The sequence below is a fragment of the Phocoena sinus genome, chromosome 3 (genome assembly GCF_008692025.1).
Source record: "Phocoena sinus isolate mPhoSin1 chromosome 3, mPhoSin1.pri, whole genome shotgun sequence".
NCBI lineage: Eukaryota > Metazoa > Chordata > Mammalia > Artiodactyla > Phocoenidae > Phocoena > Phocoena sinus.
The window spans coordinates 77,494,420-77,509,509 of record NC_045765.1 but is presented as its reverse complement, the minus strand read 5'-3'; the positions used below and the strand labels follow the sequence as shown (position 1 = coordinate 77,509,509).

Genomic DNA, 15,090 nt, shown 5'->3' with positions numbered 1-15,090 from the left:
CTCAGGACGACCCCCTCAAGCGCGGCGCGGCCCTTCTCGCGCCCCGGCCGTCTCGCGCTCCGGGCTGTCAGACTCCCGGTGGGTGTGCCGGGTGCCCACCTCCCGCCGCGCTCCCTTCCTCCGACGTGGCTCTGCCCAGGTGGCTCCTCCGCCTGTCTGTGGGCTGGGTGGCTTCCCGGCTGCGCGGGCGAGGCCCTGGAGACTTCCCTGTGCGGGGCCGAAGCCAGTCGGTCAGCCGCAGCCCCCCTGCGCCCGCGAGCCCACCCGGCGCTCTCGCCGATCTGCAGCCCGCGGCTTCTGTTAGCAGCCGAGGGAGACGGCGCGGAGCCGGTAGGTCTCGCAGCTCCACCTCCGTGACTCCCAGCCTTTCCTGGTGGACTTCTTTCTCTTCTCCTGTGGACGGATGGGCTACTGTTTTTCGCTGCCATCCTGTCGTCACGCAGGAACTTTGGTTTCCTGCGTTTGGAGACATGCACGCTCAGTACAGTCTCTCCAGTAGGTTGCCTTACGGGATCTACTGCCCCTGTGACTTTCAGGTGTCTCCTTTTTAACGAAAAAGATAAGTGAGGACCTAACGTTTTTATGTGGCTTTTCCCCCAGTGGCTGCAATTTATCTACTCCTGCAATAACTGGCGAGGATTGTAGTTTGACCAGTTAGAACTGTGATGCTATACCTGAAAGTTACCATTTCAGCGGCTGGTTTGGCATTTTTCTACGTAAGGGAGTTTGTCCTAATTTATAGTTTTTCTTTCTCCTTACGAAGAATAGTAATATCTGTTAAACTCTTTTAGAAGTGTAAATATTGTTGAAAAATGCAGAAGATTTTAAGGTAGTGAAGATAAGTAATTTATCAGTGTTTGAGGCAGGGTTACAGACAGATGTGCTTATCTGAGGGCAAAATTCACCACTATGTAGAACACAATATTAGGCTCTCAGTGGTGGGATTAATGTAATGTAAAGAGATAATACCTATTGCGTAGTATTGGGCATTTTGCTTAGAGCCAAAAAATGAGCTTTCAGCTAAATACTGAAAGTGTGCCAAGGCTAACACTTTTATGCAGATAAATCCCAGATGGAAATCATTCCTGCTGTTAAAAATTAAATGTGAAATGTCACTTTGCCTAAAATGATAATGCAGTCTGTGGAGGTGTTAGCTGAAGTGAGAAATCTTGAGCTCATTCCTCATTTCCTTAAGTAGTTTTGCTTTTGCTGGCGATAAAGAATATTTTCTACTACTCCTGTTTGGTTTTAGTGTAGCGTAATTTAAATACTAATGCTCTAAGAATTCTACATCATTCTTTCATCCAGGATAAAATTCTAGTTGATTCTTCGGAGTGGAAAAAATCCCCTTGACTTTATATTGCTACCCATTTGCCTAAAATATAGTACTGTGCTAGCCTTTATTGAAGGAATCTTTCTTTTAGCCATTTTGCCTGTGCCATCCATTTGCAGTGTAGAAACAGTGTGTTCCAATGGTGAAACAATTTTAAAATGTGTTTTTCCATATCTCCACTTAATAACTAAGCACTAATCAAAGTAGAAGGTTTCATGGCTATTCTTTAATATCAGTGTAACCACTTCTGTAGTGTAGAATTTAACCACGTACAGAAAAATGTATTGAATTTGGAAATCCAGGAATACATCTTTCTCTTGTCCAACGATGGCAACAGAAATATCTTTTACTTTACTCAGTAGGTAGCAGTGAAGGTTAATGTGGGAAGAGACAGTTGTTGCAGCAGTGGCAGCTCTGGTGTCATTTATGGTCATTGCTACATGACAGTGTTACGGGGGTGGGGGCAGGGAGCTGAGAGATGTAAAAAAGAAGAATCTAGTGGTTGCTGGACGTGTGGAAGTGGGGATGCTAGGAACTGTTACTGGTCTTTTATAAATTGAGTTTTGCTAACTGTGTATTTACTTTTGTCATTCAGGAATAATTTAAGATAATTTATTTATTTATATATTTGCTTTCTCTGATAGATCATAACCTGTTTGAGGGCAGAAATCTTTTTCATTCAGTCAGTTCATTTATTCACTCTTTATTCCATTTGTTTGTCAGCAAATGTTCATGTCATGCCTACCATGTGCAGGCAGTGTTTTAAAATTTGGAGGTGAACAAAGAGATAACTTCTGCTCTTTCAGCAGGGGCATAGACAAAGCTAATAAGTAGAATATATACCATGCCAGATAATAATAAGTGCTGTGGGAAAAATAGAGCAGGGAAGCGTGATAGGGAATGCAAGGATGACACTTTAAAATAGGATAGTCAGGTAAGTTTTCACTGAGAAGATGATATTTGAGCAAAGACTTGAAGGAGGTGAGAAAGGCAGCCTTGCAGGTATCTGGGGGAAGTTCTTTCCAGGCAGAGGGAGCAGCAGATGCAAAGGCCCTGAGGAGGGAATGCCTGTTTGAAGAACCTGTCTTATTGGAAGAATAGGTGCCAAGATGACTGGCAAAAGCAGACTATGTAAGGAAAGAGGAGTTGGAAATGAAGTCTGCATGTACAGGGCATCAGAGTTTATTCTATTCTCACTGCCTGGAATGTCCTTCCCTTCCACTGCCAAATGTCTAGATTCCATGCTTAACTCAAACATCACTTAAGCATCCACTGAATCCTTTTATCTTGCTTAAAGACTTCTCTTGGTTCTTAGGATTTTATTTTTATCTTTATTATGGTATAATATTCTATTTCGCATCCCAAAATTCCTTGGAGCATCGTATAGATTCCTTAAAGGAAGGTATCAGGTTTTAGATATACTTGTGTTACCCCCAGCAATCAACATTCAGCTTTGAATATAAAGAACTCCATACATCTTTGCTAAATGCATTCATCAGAGTTTCCTAGCTTGAGATGGAGTGTGGATTAGAAATGATTTCCTAAGGTTCCTTCCAACTCTTTTTTTTTGGCTGCGTTTGTCTTCATTGCTGCACGCTGGTTTTCTCTAGTTGCGGTGAGCTTGGGCTACTCTTTGTTGCTGTGTGCGGGCTTCTCACTGCGGTGGCTTCTCTTGTTGAGGAGTGTGGGCTCTAGGCGCGCAGGCTTCAGTAGTTGCAGCGTGTGGGCTCAGTAATTGTGGCTCGCGGGCTCTAGAGCGCAGGCTCGGTAGTTGTGGTCCATGGGCTCAGTTGCTCCACGGCATGTGGGATCTTCCCAGACCAGGGCTCGAACCCGTGTCCCCTGCATTGGCAGGTGGATTCTTAACAACTGTGCCACCAGGAAGTCCCCCTTCCAACTCTTAAAATTCAGTCCTTTATTAACTAGAAGTTTTAAGAATCCATGCCTTTAGGACAGAAGTAATGATGAAATAGCTGTAACTGCAACTGTTTGTTTTTAGCTGAAAAAAGTCTTTAAGAAGTAGATATCCAATAATATTGACAGTTTTTAGTTTAATTTATTAAGGGATATCTAGGTGTGTGGCTGGGGTACCAGTTCTGTACTCTGATAGGATGCTGAGATTTGAGTCCAACAATATTGATTTGACACTGAGGAGTTTGAAAACTGTTTAACCATTTGCGAACCAGTTTCCCTTACTGCATTGGATTTCCATTTCTTATTTATCCTCCCTCATGATACGACAATTTATATGTTCATCTTTACCCTTTAATAGTACATATTTCCAGTTCCCGCTGTAATAGATTTTTAGGTTTGATTGTGCCTCCAACCTGCTGTTATGTGAGGGACATACGAAGTCACACCAGTTTTTCTAAACTGAAGTTTTTGATTCATTCGGCTAGAGTCAGACGTTAAGATTTCAAGGGTGGACTCAGAATGCATCCACTTTTCTTTTTTTTTAACATCTTTATTGGAGTATAATTGCTTTACAATGGTATGTTAGTTTCTGCTTTACAACAAAGTGAATCAGTTATACATACACATATATCCCCATATCTCTTCCCTCTTGCATCTCCCTCCCTCCCACCCTCCCTATCCCACCCCTCTAGGTGGTCACAAAGCACCAAGCTGATTTCTGTGTGCTATGCGGCTGCTTCCCACTAGCTATCTATTTTATATTTGGTAGTGTATATATGTCCATGCCACTCTCTCACTTTGTCCTAGCTTACCCTTCCCCCTCCCCATATCTTCAAGTCCATTCTCTAGTAGGTCTGTGTCTTTATTCCCATCTTGCCCCTAGGTTCTTCATGACCTTTTTTTTTTTTCCTTAGATTCCATATATATGTGTTAGCATACGGTATTTGTTTTTCTCTTTCTGACTTACTTCGCTCTGTATGGCAGACTCTAGGTCCATCCACCTCGCTACAAATAACTCAATTTCGTTTCTTTTTATGGCTGAGTAATATTCCATTGTATATATGTGCCACATCTTCTTTATCCATTCATCGGTTGATGGACACTTAGGTTGCTTCTACGTCCTGGCTATTGTAAATAGAGAGGCAATAAACATTGTGGTACATGACTCTTTTTTTTTTTTTTTTTGTGCGGTACGCGGGCCTCTCACTGCCGTGGACTCTCCCGCTGCGGAGCACAGGCTTCGGACGCGCAGGCTCAGCGGCCATGGCGCACGGGCCTAGCCACTCGGCGGCATGTGAGATCTTCCCTGACTGGGGCACGAACCCGTGTCCCCTGCATCGGCAGGCGGACTTTCAACCACTGTGCCACCAGGGAAGCTCCATGACTCTTTTTGAATTATGGTTTTCTCAGGGTATATGCCCAGTAGTGGGATTGCTGGGTCGTATGGTAGTTCTATTTTTAGTTTTTTAAGGAACCTCCATACTGTGCTCCATAGTGGCTGTATCAATTTACATTAGAATGCATCCACTTTTGTTTTTACCTTCTGTATCCTTGAGCTATGACTGCAGAAGTTCAAATGTTTTTCTTGGTTTGTTTCTTTAATTGATATTTAGCCATAGCACTTGGCAACAGTAAACTTTAGTGTTTTTATGTTTGCTTGGCAATATTTGTGTATTACTATAAATGACTAATGAGATTTATATTTCGTAAGCCAGATATATATATATATATATTTTTTTTTTTGCGGTACGCGGGCCTCTCACTGCTGTGGCCCCTCCCGTTACGGAGCACAGGCTCCGGACGCGCAGGCTCAGCGGCCATGGCTCCCAGGCCCAACCGCTCCGCGGCATGTGGGATCCTCCCGGACCTGGGCACAAACCCGCATCCCCTGCATTGGCAGGCGAACTCTCAACCACTGCGCCACCAGGGAAGCCCCACCAGATATATTTTTACATAGCCATCAAGCAAGCAAAAAAAAAAGCTCTTGGGTTATGATTCTCATGTTATTAATGCACCATGGCATATCCTTTGGTGAATATCTGTAATAAAACAAAAGTGTTTTTTAATATTAATTATCTTAGTTGTGTCTACACATATAAAAAATTGTGTATGTATAAGCATACACACAAAGTGCAACAAGAAAGTTTTCAAACTCTTACATACACGAGTTGTCTCAATATTCTTATAAACTATGTCTGATTATTAAGTTGTTTGTCAACCAAATGCAAGCCCTAGAAGGAACTCTCAGATTGTTCTTTCCTTTTTTTTTTTGAATGTATTTACATAAAAAATATAAAGTGTAAGTATGTATAACTTTTTTTCTTTTTAAAAAATCTTTAAGAAAGATGCATTGGTGTTTACTGATGTCTTTTTTTGGCAGCTATTAAGGCAACGTGACATGGGATACTTAAACTTATTTTTATGATGGAGACGTAGTTGTCAACAGTTCTAAGTATTAATTAAGGTATTAACACATATTAAATTTGACTTTTGTTAACAAGATAATTCAAAATGATTTGATTTCCTTCCATATGCGTTAGGATGCTTTTGGCTAGTAAGTTGGGTTTTATGTAACCTGACTCAAATTTGCTTAAAAAGAACTTTGTTAGGATACAGAATAGGAAGTGCAGACTAGTAGACAAACTACAAAATTATTTGATTCAGCAAATCAATGACTTCATCATAGATCCAGTTTCTTTCTCTTTCTCTGCCCTCCTCTTCACAAAATTGATGTCCAAAGACTGATTTCCTCCTTGAAATCAGTTGTAATCAATAAAATGCACAAGGAGAGAGTGATCTGTTCCTGTAATCCTGGGCTGTGTGTTTCCCTTCAGCCTGATTAGTTCTACCCAAGACCAGTAACAGCTTATACGGATGGGGATCCATCCACCCTTGCAGCTGAGGAGGGTGGAAACATGAAGAAAATTGGTATTCTGTTGGAAAGGTGGAAGAGAAGAGTGGATGTGGGTAGGCAAAGAAGTGTCCACTATTCTCTCTTCATTAGCTCACGTTATTTCTTTTGAATAGGTAGTTTTTTCCTCTGTAATTTTAGATTGCTTCTGAGGATGTTACTATCAGGAATGGTTCTTGATAATACGTGGTTCTGAACATGTGCCACAAAAGATCTTACTTAGTTCAAGGTATTCCTTACACCAATGGATCATTGAAAAATTCAAATATAATCACAATTTTTCTGGGTAGTATGCTTGAAAACTTGCTTTAAAAAATTAAGTTTAATAAACCTGTTGAAAATTGTATTGAAAGGAAGAAATAAAATGTTCACGATTACAGTGATTTTTTTATTGGTTTGGGGGAAAAGGTTATAAATAGGACAGTGTTATAGTTCATTCCTCTGCCTTTCAGGACTGAGAAAGGTCTTGTATAATGTGGCTGTATTATGTTTCTTTGGTAAAGTTGATTGTTCAATTATTTATTGTTTTAATTTTTAAATAAGTTTCTTTATTGTGATTACATGGAAAATATTTAAGTATTAAGTTAACTGGGGGACTTCTATGGCAGTGCAGTGGTTAAGACTCCACGCTGCCAATGCAGGGGGCACAGGTTCGATCCCTGGTTGGAGAACTAAGATCCCGCATGCCACATGGCGTGGCCAAAAAAACAAAAGATCACTAGGGACATCCTTGATTTCACCACCCATTGATAACTATTGATAGTGTATTTCTTGTTTATTTTTTCTTAAATATTTTCTGTCAGAATATTCCGATGAAGAGTATATACCTTTTAGACATTACTAACACAAAGAATGCATTGAAGCTGTTGTTGGATTTATGGAACACTTGTGGCTTTAAGATAACCAAATATCTGGTTAATGTCTGGCTGTTCTATTGTTAAATGTTTAAAAATACAATAGTGTATGTTAATTGCACTTTAATAATTTGCATGTATTTTTTTCTCTGTGTATATCTTTTTTTTTTCCCCACATAGTTTAACTTCTGTAAGTAACCTGAGTGTATCAGGGCCCTTCCCTTTTTTGATCCCAAAGGGCAATATTTGCTAATTTTTGTTATAAAGTCAAAGAATTCATTCTTTAACACTTGGAGTTGTCTTTGTGCTTTTTGGGTTATGGATTTCTTCACTGCTGCTGCTAAGCCAAGGTGATTCTGAGTTGTAGACCACCTAGAGGAGCCAGTCCCCTTCTAGTTTCTTGTTGTGTAAAACTCTCAAATTAGGATAAATTACACATTCAGCCTTATGAGCCTTCCTCTTACCAAATCCTTTGAACTGCAATATAGGTAAACAACTTTATTTACTGAAGGATCAGGCAACGCTCAAGAATACTGCAGTGTAGGAGGAGTAAAGGCCGGTATACTAGCCATCAGGTGTTAAGTTCTTAAGTCTCCAAGGGGAGGCACATATGGACCTAGTCCTTTGAAAGTAGGAGTGGCCTTTTTGGATACTATCTGACCTGTCCATTGCACTCTCTATGCTCTCTTCCTCTGCCCATATTCCTTCAACAGGTATCTATTTGTTGTTTGTATGCCCCTGTTCTAAGCACTGCTGATATTGTAATGAGTAAGACTCATGTCCTTCCTGCCCTATGAGTTTACATTCTAGTGATAGGAAATAGGCAATAAACAAATTATGTAACAACTGTGATTAGCCTATAAAAAAAATGAAACAGTGTAGGGGGATAGAGAATGATGGAGGAGAGGCTATCTTAAATAAAATCATCAAGGAAAGCCTCTTTAAAAACGTGACATTTGAGAAGAGAACTGAATGAGGTGAGGGAGTGTTTGAGAACAGCTGAGGAAAGAATGTTTCAGGCAGAAAGAGGTTCAGGATCCCTCACATGGGTCTGAAATTTGTGTTGAGGAATAGCAAGAAGGCAAGTTGAGTGATCACAGGGAGGAGTGGCAAGAGATGAAGTCAGAGAGAAAGACAGGGACAGATCATGCCCATATGCCAAATCACACAGTCTCTTCGAATCTTTCAGTCTGATGACATCATCCCTAACATGCTCTCCACAAGAAGTGGTATTTCTCCTTGAATCCTACTTGTATTTTGCACAATTGAACAATGCCTCTGGCCTCTGCAGGAGAGTCAGTGATGCTCAGTAATGAGACTCTGCTCAATTATTTTCTTCTCTACCTGGTTTGGAGAGGTAGGAGAGCTAACACAGTGAGTGAAGGTAAAAGTGAGTGCTCAATTCTGTGCAACCTCTATACTAATGAGACCAGTGGTCAAGCTGGTTTCGTTTCCTAAGTAACCTGTGAAGTAATACAACTCAAGAAAAAAAGTATTTATTTTTCCCAGACACCTCACAGCCTTGATTATAGATGAGCAAAGTTTATGTGAAGCCACTAAACCACCTCTAATATTGTGCGAAGCATCTACATCTTTCCTGCCTTGCTTCGAGCCTTGTAATTCAAAAATCAGTAGCTGTCAGTCATTGTTCCCTTTGTTACCCAGAAGGAGAGGGCTCTTTATCTGTGTGTCAGACCCACTGAATTGTTTTGATTACTATGTGCTGTCTAATTAAGTGGGGAAGATTGCTAGTGTATCCCACCACACATATATTCTTCCATTTCCTGTCATCAATATATCTTAGTGTGATTGTTACAAAATAATTTTTTATGGTGCTAAAATATATGTAATGTGAAATTTACCATTTTAGGTAGTATATATAGCTCTGTGGCATTAAGTAAATTCTCAGTGTTGTGTAACCATCACTAACCCTCCATCTTCAGAACTTTTTCATCTTCCCCACTTGAAACTTTGTACACTGTTAAACACTTAACTCCCCATTCTCCCCTTCTCCCAGACACTGGTAACCACCATTCTTTCTGTCTCAATGAATTTGACTACTCCAGGAATCTCATGAAAGAGGAATTATACAATGTTTGTCCTTTTATGACTGGCTTATTTCACTTAGTATGATGTCTTCAAAAGTTTAACTATGTTGTCGAATGTGTCAAAAGTTTAACTATGTTGTCGAATGTGTCAAAATTTCATTCCTTTTTAAGGCTGAATAATATTCCATTGCATATATGTATGTGCCACACATTGTTTATCCATTTATCTGTTAGGGGATCCTTGGGTTGCTTCCACTTTCTGGCTATTGTGAATAATGCTGCTATGAACACGGGTCATAGGATACATTTCTCTACTGACTAGTAACATTGAGCATCTTCTCATGTGTTTACTGATCATTTGTATAGCTTCTTTGGAGAAATGTCTGTTTAAGTACTTTGCCCACTTTATAATCTGGCTGTTTGATTTTTTTGTTGTTGAGCTGTTCTTTATACATTCTGGATATCAATCCCTTATCAGATACATGATTTGCAAATATTTTCTCCCAATCAGTGGTTTGCTTTTTCACCCAAGGAATGGTATCCTTTTTCAAAGGATAGTGTCCTTTGATGCACAAAAGGTTTTAATTTTGGTGAGGTCCAACTTACCTTTTTTTTTTTTTCTCCTGTGCTTTTGGTGTTATATCCAGAAAATAATTTTTTAATGACCACATAATAGTTTGTTGTATAGTGTATCATAATTTATTTAACTAGACTTCTACTGTGGACTTTTATTTTGAAAAATGTTTTTTTAAATGAAGATTGAATAAGAAAATACTTATAAAACCTGATGCATAATAAAGACTCAATACTTTACCTAAATAAATAATAACTTTGATTACTACTTTTATTATTATTACTTTTATTATTACTACTTCTTTCTAATTCCTATCCTTAGTTGGAAAATTATATAACTTAGGGACTGTAGAACATTCCAGAGCTTGTTCTCAGATACTCTATTTCCTCAAAATGAATTGTAGACCTTGTTTTGGAATGAACTTCCTTCTTATTACAAAATACAAAGTCCTTCAGGATTCTTCCAGAGAAGAGTTTCATTGAGAGATGTTTTAAGGAGAAAGCTAAAAAACTTGCCCAGCTTTTTTTTTTTAATTTTAAAGAATTACCTAACATTTAAAAAAAACTTTAAGATATAATTTATAATTCACATACTATAAAATTCACCCATTGAAAGTGTACAATTCAATGATTTTGTTTTTGGTAATCATGGTTGTGCAACTATCACCATAATCTAAGTTTAGAACATTTTCATCAAACCAAATGAAACCTCATACCCATTAATAGTCACTCCCCAATCTGTACTCCCCCCAGCCCCTGGCAACCACTGATCTATTTTCTGTGTCTTTAGATTTGCCTATTCTAGACATTTCATATAAATGAAATCATGAAATATGTAGTCTTTTGTGGTTGGCTTCTTTTCACTCAGCATGATGCTTTCAAGATTCCCTCATGTCACAGCACATATCAGTACTGCGTTCTTCTTTATGGCCAAGTAATATTCCATTGTATAGATATACCACATTTGTTTATCCCTTTATCAGTTGATGGATGTTTGAATTGTTTCTACTTTTTGGCTACTATGAATAGTGCTGCTGTGAACATTCATGTACAAATTTTTCTGTGAACATATATTTTCACATCTTTTGGGTGTGTATCTAGGAATGGAATTGCTAGGTCATACAGTAACTTTGTTTATTAATTGTTTAAAGAACTACCAGACTGTTCTCCAGACTGTCTATTCCATTTTACATTCCCATCAGCAATGTATGAAGGTTCTAATTTCTCCATATCCTCATTAACTCTTTTTTTAAAAAAATATTTGTTTATTTATTTTGTTGTGCCAGGTCTTTATTGCAGCAGGTGGACTCCTTAGCTGCAGTTTACCGGCTCCTTAGTTGTGGCTTGCCAGCTCCTTAGTTGCAGCTCATGGGCTCCTTAGTTGCAGCATGTGAACTCTTAGTTGCAGCATGCGTGTGGGATCTAGTTCCCTGACCAAGGATTGAACCCAGGCCCCCTGCATTGGGAGCATGGAGTCTTCACCACTGCACCACCAGGGAAGTCCCTAATTAACTCTTGTTATTTTATTATATGTCTTTTTGATTCTAGCCATGCAGGTGAATGTCAAATGGTATCTCATTGTGATTTTGGTTTGTATTTTCCTAATGACACTGACAGTGAGCATCTTTTCATGTGCTTATTGACTGTTTGCATATCTTTGGAGAGAAGTCTTTTCAAATCCTTAGCTCATTTTTAAGTTGGGTTATATGTCTTTTTGTTATCGAGTTTGTAAGAGTTCTTCATATACTCTGGATGCAAGTACCTTACAGATGTATGATTTGTAAATATTTCTTCCTGTTTTGTTGTTTTCACTTTCCTGCTGATATCATTTGCAGTGCAAAGGTTTTTAATTTTGATGTCGTCCAATTTATGTATTTTTTCCTTTGCCTGTGTTTTTTTGCACATCTAAGAAAGATTTGTCGAATCCAAGGTCATATAGGTTAGTACCTATAATTCCTTCCAAGAGTTTTGTAGTTTTCTTACACTTAGGTCTGTGATCCTTTTTGAGTAAGTTTTGTGCAGGGTGTGAGCTAGGGATTAATGTTATTTTTATGCACGTGGCTATTCAGTTTTCCTAGTACCATTTGTGGAAAAGACTATTCTTTTCCCATTGAATTGTCTAGATACCTTACTCCAACTTTCCTCCCCAAATTTTACTTTGTTTTTGAGTTTTCAGACCTTTCAGCTTCCACCACTGTTCAGGCTTTCTCTTTAAATATTTCAAACTCTCGGTCTATCACCTTCTCAGCTGTTTGTTATTTAAATTAAATAATAAGGTTTTTGCCACTGAAAGTGGGAAACATTTTAGTGTGGTAGATGTTAATTTTAGTGTTAATAATAGCTGTCATTTATTGAGTGCTTTCTTTCTTGTGCTAAGTATTTTTAACACAGTTTTATACATTGTGGGGGAAAGTGCCAGAGAGGTCAAAGCAATTTAATGAAATATCTGGGCAAGTGTTAATATAATTTCTGTTGCAGGTGCCCTCTTCCCTGCTTGTTGTTTGGGATTTAAGGGTAGCCCCATGATGACTGTTCTTTATACACTCAGGCTAAAGTGAAGCCTACTCACATATATCAAATCTTCAGCCAGACTTCCTACTTGGGAGAGGTCTGGCAAAAAAACCACTGAATTTTCTTTGCTGGGGCCTTCTCTTCTTCATGATTCCTAAATGTTGGAGTGCTCTGAGGCTTAGTTTTCAAACTTCTCTTCCTTTTAGGAAAAACAGTCCTCTTCCTTTTGCAAAATTAACTAATTATTATTCCTCATATATGCTGCTTGCTTTCTTGATTCCATGCTTTGGCCCAAACTTTTCCTTCTGCCTCCAATATCATGTAACTTCACATTCCCTCTTCTCTGCATTTCTGAATTCTATCTGTTCTTTAAGGCCGTTCCTAGATATCTGTCACTTTTCTTTGAAAATAATCTTACTGCTGAAAATCATTTGTTCCCCTTCTTATAGTATATTATTTGTGCTGTTCTTATGTCAGGGATTGCCCCCTTTTATTATAAAGACATCTATTTCTTTTTTGAAATATAAAAAAGGCAAGATAAAGAACATGAAATAAAAATATTAAGTAGTTATATTTATTTTATTTCTTGCTTTAAGCTCTTTGGGAAAAGAAACTTTCTCTTTCATCTTGGTAATTCTTGATATTCCAACATTCAGTGGAGTGAATGAATGCATTTTTTTTTTCTTTTATTGGCTGTATTGGGTCTTCGTTGCTGCTTGCGGGCTTTCTCTAGTTGCGGCAAATGGGGGCTACTCTTCATTGCGGTGCGCAGGCTTCTCATTGTGGTGGCTTCTTTTGTTGTGGAGCACAGGCTCTAGGTGCGCAGGCTTCAGTAGTTGTGGCACACGGGGTCTAGGCACGCAGGCTTTACTAGTTGTGGCTCACGGACTTAGTTGCTCCGCGGCATGTGGGATCTTCCCAGACCAGGGCTCGAACTTATGTCCCCTGCATTGGCAGGTGGATTCTTAACCACTACGCCACCAGGGAAGCCCGAATGAATGCATTTTAGAAAAAATTTCTTCGTGTTTGGGAGGGAGGGAAGAGAATAATGACATATTTACTGTTTGATTAGAGGAAAGTTTGGGTTTTAAAGTTGCCTTTTATGATATATGTGTAGGAACAAGGAAGAAACATGGGAAAAGATAAGGTTTAGTGGGATACTGAAGTTTTAAAATTTAATTTTCAGCATGCATTAAGAAGTATTTAAAATAATAAAAGTTGTTGCCTTTATGTAACTCTAGTTGTCTTTAGACTGATGTAATCTGGGAGTTGTGACTGACTGAAATAATATGTTTGTTATGAAACATAGTGTTAGGAAATCTGATCAGCCTGAGGCAAGCTCCAGGCTTCTTTATGAAAGCTGTTAAATTAAATTGATTTTTAAAGAAAGGGAAGTTGTCTTATGTAAGCAGAGACTTAATTTGTTTAATCTTAGCTTAGACTAGTTATTTGATTAAAATTTCAAGACTTCTTACCAGTATTGATTTTCTTAGTTGAGTATTGCTTGGTATTTTAAGAAAGATGATTCCAAGTAACAGTCTCGAAGTTCATATGAGAAATTCTTTTCACTGTTAAAATAGTGAAACATAATTAAGGTTCAGCATATTTAACCTGTTATTTGTTTATAAACAATAATATAATGCAAAAAGATAACTTTCCTTAAAATAAAACTTCTCTAAGACCTTTACACTATCATTAGAATTCTAACAAGGCCTGGAGGCAGATTTTCTAAAGTAAGTAGGTGTTAATCCATACTTATTATGTGCCAGCTGTTTTTTTTTTTTTTTTTTTTTTCAGTACGCAGGCCTCTCACTGTCATGGCCTCTCCCGTTGCAGAGCACAGGCTCCGGACGCACAGGCTCAGCGGCCATGGCTCACGGGCCCAGCCGCTCCGCGGCATGTGGTATCTTCCCAGACCGGGGCACAAACCCGCGTCCCCTGCATCGGCAGGCGGACTCTCAACCACTGCGCCACCAGGGAAGCCCCAGCTGTTGTTTTTTTGGTTTTTGTTTTTGTTTTTTTTTTTGCGATACGCGGGCCTCTCACTGTTGTGGCCTTTCCCGTTGTGGAGCATAGGCTCCGGATGCGCAGGCTCAGCAGCCATGGCCCACGGGCCCAGCCACCCCGCGATATGTGGGATCCTCCCGGACCGGGGCATGAACCTGCGTCCCGTGCATCGGCAGGCGTACTCTCAACCACTGCGCCACCAGGGAAGCCCCAGCTGTTGTTTTTAAGAGCTTTATATATATTAACTCAATCTTCACAACAACTCTGTGAGGTAGATACTGTTATTCTTGCTACAAATGAGGAAAACTCAGGCACAGAGAGGTTAAGTAACTTGCTCAAAGTCACCCAGTTAATATAGACCATATTCAGGAATAAACCCCGATAGTCTGGTTGCAGAATCCATACTCTCCTCCCTCCCTTTTTTATTTTTAGCTTGCTTATCAAAGTTATACATTAGCATAGGTTAAAGAATATAATAGTTCTATAAGGCTTATAATGAAAAAACAACATGGTCTCATTTCCCCCTTCCCACAGGTACGTACTTTTATTTGATAATTCAGTGATTATTACATGTCTCTAAATAACATGCTTGTTTTGTTGCCTGATTTTTCACTTGTGGGCGTGATCTGTTGACTTCTGCTATTGAAAATGATTATTTAGCTCCTTTTCCACCCCTCCCACCCAGCTTCTGTATCCTACCAGTCCTTTCATAGTTACTTCATAATTTTGATTAGATCAGTATTTGGTGTTTATATTAATTTCTTGTGTAAACATCCTCAGCTGAACCATGTTGTAAACTGTGCTTAGTTTTTCCTTTCCTGACATTTCATTTTCCTTGCAGATACAGTCGCCTTTTCCTTTGATCAAGTTTTTTATTTACTTATCACTAATTCATGTCTTTGCCAGTTGTCTCAGTCATATACATCTTCTATCAGTTTC

The 15,090-nt window shown here is 39.0% G+C and overlaps 1 protein-coding gene across 1 annotated transcript in view; it reads left to right on the top strand.

Moving 5' to 3' along the window:
* Positions 1-15,090, top strand: part of AP3S1 (adaptor related protein complex 3 subunit sigma 1) — a 70,728-nt gene that overhangs the window by 290 nt on the left and 55,348 nt on the right. The gene's annotated exons all lie outside the window — the stretch shown is intronic.